This window comes from Mus pahari, chromosome 17 (assembly GCF_900095145.1).
Source record: "Mus pahari chromosome 17, PAHARI_EIJ_v1.1, whole genome shotgun sequence".
NCBI classification, from domain to species: Eukaryota; Metazoa; Chordata; class Mammalia; order Rodentia; family Muridae; genus Mus; species Mus pahari.
The window spans coordinates 28,353,450-28,360,197 of record NC_034606.1 but is presented as its reverse complement, the minus strand read 5'-3'; positions in this window follow the sequence as shown (position 1 = coordinate 28,360,197).

The following is a 6,748-nucleotide window of genomic DNA, read 5'->3' as shown; positions in this document are numbered from 1 at the left end:
TGGTGATCTGATAGGATGCATGGGATAATTTCAATATTCTTGTATCTGTCAAGGCCTGTTTTGTTACCGATTATATGGTCAATTTTGGAGAAGGCTCCATGTGGTGCAGAGAAGAAGATATATCCTTTTGTTTAAGGATAAAATGTTCTATAGATATCTGTTAAATCCATTTTTTTAATAACTTCTGTTAGTGTCCATGTATCTCTGTTTAATTTCTGTTTCCAGGATATGTCCATTGGTGAGAGTGGGGTGTTGAAGTCTCCCACTATTATTGTGTGAGGTGCAATGTGTGCTTTGAGTTTTACTAAAATTTCTTTAGTGAATGTGGCTGCCCTTGCATTTGGAACATAGATATTTAGGATTAAGAGTTCCTCTTGGTAGATTTTACCTTTGATGAGTATGAAGTGCCCCTCCTTGTCTTTTTTGATAAATTTGGGTTAGAAGTTAATTTTATTTGATATTAGAATGGCTACTCCAGCTTGTTTCTTTGGACCATTTCCTTGGCCAAGTTAAGTTTCTTAGCCATGCCTTTAAGCTCTCTCTTAAAAGTCAACAGAAAATCAAAGGTAGTATCTCATTTGGTGTTTGAGAACTGGAAATGAAGCTACGCGATCAAAGGATGGGATCTCTGGTTGTGCATTACCCATGTGACCCATGTCTGAAGACATGACAGGCAGCTAGAGAACACTGAAAAAGGGGCAGAGCAACTGGAAGAGGACATCCTTGTCTACCTGTAGAGTGTTAAGGTAGAAGCAGACATGGTCTGTGCTGCTCCTAATATGCAAAATAAATGCCATCAATTATTTAGTTACTATTCATTGAATATTTTCTCTGTGCCCATTCAAGTGACTATTATGTGCCCAGAGTGGAAAAATGTTTATTTTTATTATCTCACTTAATTTTCATAATGCTGCAAAGATAGTGTTGGTTCATAAGCTTAAGAACTATATTATGCTATTTCTCAGTTGCTAAAAAGCTTAATTTTTCTTAGCATGAAGTCACCATGATTTAATTGAAAACAATTGGGCTTTGCAGATTGATCAAGCTAAGTTTTTTTCCCAACTCTGCTATCCACTAGTTTTGTTACCAAGGTCAACATAATTTAAATTCTCTTATGCTCATACATAAAATAGGAGTAGTAATGACTAACTCATGCTGCCCACAGTATTAAAATTAGATATGTTTGCATAAAACATATTAAAAGTAAACATTCATTGAACACTTTCTTTGTGTCAGGCCTGTGTTAATCTTATTTAATTTTCTCAATGTCCCTTATAAAGTAGGAATATTTCCAATTCCTTTAACACAAACAAACAAACAAACTAATGCTCAGAAAATTAGATTGCCACCCCCACAAGGCCATACAACAAATAAATATCATAGTTGACATTGTAAACACTTTCATATTGTTTTACTGTGGCTCTAATTACTGATCTTCAGAGAAATTAAAGGCCTGAAAAATAGTGGAAATATTCACTATTTTATGAGGTTTTAATATCAGTTTTTTTGTTGTAAAAAAAAGTTAGATATAGTAGGATCTAAAGCCCTTTCCAGCATTGACTCTTGTTTATAAATATATAGATAGATAGATAGATAGATAGATAGATAGATAGATAGATAGATAGATAGATAGATTTTCTATGTTGGGTAAGAAATAAGCAATTTGGCCAAATCTGGCTTGATATGACCCATAAGACCATACTTCCTGAATTATGTGTGACAGATAATTCCTGATGGGGTTTTTGCAGGGAATAGCCCTAGTATAAGTGTAGCTATTAGTATCTAAAATTCTGTTCTTTAAGCTTTGTTTCTTCTCTTTTCCTGTATTAAACGACCACTACTCTGCATGCTCAGTTCAAGAGCAAATGAAACTTCCACTTGCTTCATTGATTGTGCTTGCTTCTTGATATCTAAGTTCTTGTGAGTTAGAAACCCTCATGCTCTGTCCTGAAAACTTCTTCTTCCCAAACACTGTCCCTGAGGCATGGGAAATTTAACCTCATATACTCATCATCATTTCAGATCCAACCGGGCATCTTCAGACCATTTTGTTTCTATTGGAATTTGGAACAACTAGAAAACCAGTGATGCTAAATTATCTCAACCCTACCACCAAAGAAACATCCCAGGAAACTTGCACAAAACAAAACAGCTTACTTTTAGGTTAACATCTCCTCCTGGTAGTGTGTACATCAAAAGCTAGCCCTTTGTCCTGGTGCCCCACCAGATTTTTCTCTTTAATTGATTTGACTTTGGGAGAAACAAAGGTCTTTAAGTATAAAAGTGAGTGACAGAGAATAGGACACATCACTGTCGCTCTTGTTACAGCATGGAGGTTCAGGATTATAAGCTGGTAAAGATTTTAGAAGTACTCTCTACACACTTTTTGCTTGATAGCTCCGGAAACTGAAACCAGATCAAACAGAAATTTCTCATTTTTTTCTGCCCATTTCTCTACAAATTGACACAAACATGCACATAAACACTTGGTGTCCCCCTAACCTTTGTCTGTCTGTGTATTAGTCAGGGTTCTCTAGAGTCACAGAATTTACGGATAGTCTCTATATAGTAAAGGTATTTATTGATGACTTACACTCTGCAGTCCAATTCCCAACAATGGTTCAGTAGTAGCTGTGAATGGAAGGCCAAAGATCTAGCAGTTGCTGAGTCCCACACGGCAAGAAGGCAAAAAAGGGAGAGCTAGATTCCCTTCTTCCAATGTCCTTATATGGTCTCCAGCAGAAGGTGTAGCCCAGATTAAAGGTGTGTGCACACAAGGTGAGACTCAGGAACCCCAAAAAGATGAGGTGTTGCTAAGTGCTCTAGTGAACTAAAGCTAAATAAACAATCAGAAACCATCAAACCCTCAACAACAAAACTATATTTGGGCTAACCACACCCAACTCCTAGAGCAGCTTGCAAGGAATAATACCATAACTTTGTGGATTTCTGGGTGGTAGAAACATATCTAGGAACACAAAATGACAAGCCACTAGGCTTCAGGAAGTAGAAGGTGTTCCCAGGGAACACCAAACATGAGTCAACACACCTCTTCCAGTTCCTAACTGCAGACCTTTGGAAATAGAGAGGCCATTCCTAAGGCTTATAAGGAATCACAAGACCTGCTTTCTCTTGTGTGTGCAGCCTGAGACTCTGAGCCATTGTCCCTGGGGAGGCCACTGGCAGCCTCAGACAGAGCGAGCTGCATTGGGATGAGCCATGATACTGAGTTCCAGTAAAACCCACAGAATGTTCTGAACTTGTGACTAAGTCTGAGCTACATAAACAAGCTCCAGAAACCACCTCAAGAAGGGTGACTTTGGTGCTGTGGCCTGGTAATCTCTTTTCTCAAAGGAAGGAAGGAAGAAGAAAAGGAGAGAGAGAGAGAGAGAGACAGAGAGAAAGACAGAGAGAGAGAGATGGAGAGAGGGGCACAGAGAGTCACAGAGAGACAGAGAAGGGTCTTGTTTAAAAGAGCCAAGATATTCTACTTTACAGTTTTCATTTTTTGATAGTGATGTATCTAGCCTCCCCCCTTTTTTTGATGCTAATCTCTCTGTTTTGAGCTCTCACAGGAAAGTAGTTAGCTGTGAGTGCTGGAGCCCAGGGCATCCTCAGGACCACCATGGGGCCTGGGTGGGGTTGAGCAGATGGTGTGCTTGCCTGCTACTCCCTTGAGTCAGCCAGAACAGCTTCCTCTTTTATTGATTTTATTTTATTGGCCTTCCTCACACTTTATTGGAGAAATGAGTATATAACAAGCTCCTGCTGTTTTTCAAAGGAAGAAAGTAGAAAAGCAGAATCAATAATGATATTAGCCCTGAAGTAGCAAGAATCAGTGGGTACCTGTTGAACGTGGGCCAGGTACTGCTTTCAGTTTAAAATCCTCACATGACTCAGCAGTTAAGAGCACTGGCTGCTCTTCCAGAGGTCCTGAGTTCAAATCCCAGCAACCACAAGGTGGCTCACAACCATCCATAATGAGGTGTCTGAAGACAGCTACAGTGTACTTACATATAATAAAGAAATAAATCCTCAAAAAAAAAAAAAAATCCTCACATGACCCCAGAAGTGAATACTCTCATCAGTACCTTACTAGAGAAGAGCAGAATAAGATACAGAAAATTTGAATGAATCTACTTATGTGAGTAAGCCAATCATTACTTCAGAATATAGTTCCTACCAGCAGGATTGATGTCTGCCCGTGTCTTCTTATCTGATACATTTTATTGACTCCTTCACCAAGTCTTGACTTGTGTTTCTATTCTCAAGGTGGACCCAAGGCTGTTGCCTGTCTTTCCCTTTCTATGGTCTTTGCAATGTTCAGCCTACATTCAGATACTGTTCCTTCAGTAGAGTTTCCCCTGGATAGTTCATTGAGAAGGAGCCTTCTTCTGGTTAGTCTGCCTCTCCTTTACTCTGCTCCATTTTCATTCATAGCATATAAAAAAAAATATTGATCTTCAAAATCTATGACCTATGTGTGGTCTTTGGCCTATGGGCCTTCTTAGCTCCAGAGATCAGTGACTTTCTAAGTTCCCCCAGATCACTGTCCATCCCTAACAACTGAATGACCGCAAAGGCTTGTGGAAATAAATATGTAAGAGAGTATAACAGTTGTCAAGGAAAGAATAAAGAAAGCTATGTGGTGAGAAAGATCACTTGGTACTGGCTGGAAAACCCAGAATGTGAGGTGTAATAGCTTATGGCTGGAATCATAGTTCTATGGGATGTGACTACAGACGGTGCTTCATTTAGTCTTTTGTTTTTGAGATAAGGGTCTCAGACTCACAATGTTTTTGTAAGGATTAGGTAAAGCAAGATGCTCCTGTAAATAGATCTTCCTAAATGTTCCTCTAGACCCGGTTCTGGAGATATAGCAAGCATATAAGAGGAGTGAGTGCTGAGTCAATGTTGAGAGTGGCCAAGCTGCTAGGGGAAAAAAGCACAGAAAAGACTGCAAAGAAATAAGCAACCATTTGGTCATGTGACTAAGGTTCTGGCCATAATGTCTCACCTTGTGTACCTTTTCAGTATTTATTTCTGTCTGGATAAAATAAGGTAGGGCAATATTTGGTAGGCATTATTTTCTTTTATCTCTGAGATATTTTAAGACCAAGCCTAGCATTATACAGTTGATCTGCTTTCTCTTGAATTTCTGATAGCAAACTTTCTGACCCTCCTGGTTGCCAGGGACTAACCTGTTTATTCTTCGGTTCCTAGGGTCCAGCCCAAATAATAATTCTGAGTATATCTCAGGTTAGAAAATTACCCTGGCTGGCTGGACAACAAATGCTTATATTTACAATAGGTAGTCAAGTCATTATCTTATCTGGATCTCGATGGGTCGGGTCGTTCTGGGTGGATGAGCCTCTTGACTCACTAGGACAAAGGAATGCCATTATCCATAGCTAGCCATTTTCTTTTATGAATGGAAAAGGAGGGGAATGTGGGGAGGCACTCTCTCTTGGAGAGTTCTGCTTTAAGTCCATCCTGAAGAGTCTGGTGGGTTTGTTCTTGTTCCTGGGGAGGACTCATTGTTTCGCTTGACATGCTGATTTATTGGGTGGGGCTACTGCCAAGGACTTAGATGGCTGGTGAAGTCCTATTGATGACCTGCTAAAAAGGTTCTATGTTCTCAATCACTTCCTTACCCACCATTTTAAAGCAACCAGTAGTTTGCCTGTGCATGTGTTAAAACAGAGCAAACAAACAAAAACCTGCAGCCTGCACACTGATCATCACTTCAAGAATCAGTTCTCTCACGGTTATCTCTATCAAAGTCTATGAGTTGTAAGACATAGCTTCTACGTCTGTTTGGTATATCAAAAGTGAGTAATATTCAGCACTTTTGGTTTTCAAAGCATTTATTTGTTTATCATTTGATACTCAGGAAAACTACCTGCAGCTGATATCATAAACCTATATTTTTTTTCATCAAATATCATCTAATTTGTCTTTATTTGTTTGTTATTAGACAAAACAATAAATTACCATATTACCAAATAAAAGAATTAAGGATTGTCAATATTTTGACAGAACAAGAGTACTATTCTAAAGTCTAGCCTCATATAAGGCAAACGCAAATTTGATATTTCTCAAAAGAGTAAAAAATACAGACTAAGAGGCATTCACTTTTTTTTTTTTTATCTCAGTTAAGAAAATTTACTTTTTGATGGTTTTATTGTCAGTCCTATCCCAAAGTGGATAACTGTTGCCATAACACTTAAAATCTTGAAGTAACATATGCTGGTAGCTGCTCCACTGGTCTAAGAAAACAGTATTCTTGTATGAAATTCTCAAAAAGTTAAAAAATAAAAAAACAAAATAGAAAGCCACAAATTTCATTGTGGCACTGTCATATATATTATAGTCTTTGTTGATCTTCCTTTCCACTCTCTTTTTCTACCCCATCTCCCCATTTTTTTTGTTTTTTTTTATTAATTATTATTTTCTTTATTTACATTTCAAATGCTATCCCGAAAGTTCCCTATACCCCGCCCCTGCCCCTGCTCACCTACCCACCCACTCCCACTTCTTGGCCCAGGCCTTCCCCTGTGCTGGGTCATATAAAGTTTACAAGACCAAGGGGCCTCTATTCCCAATGATGGCAGATTAGGCCATCTTCTGCTACATATGCAACTAGAGACACAAGCTCAGGGGGTACTGGTTAGTTCATATTGTTGCACCTACAGGGTTGCAGCCCCCTACAACTCCTTGGGTATTTTCTCTAGCTCCTCCATTGGGG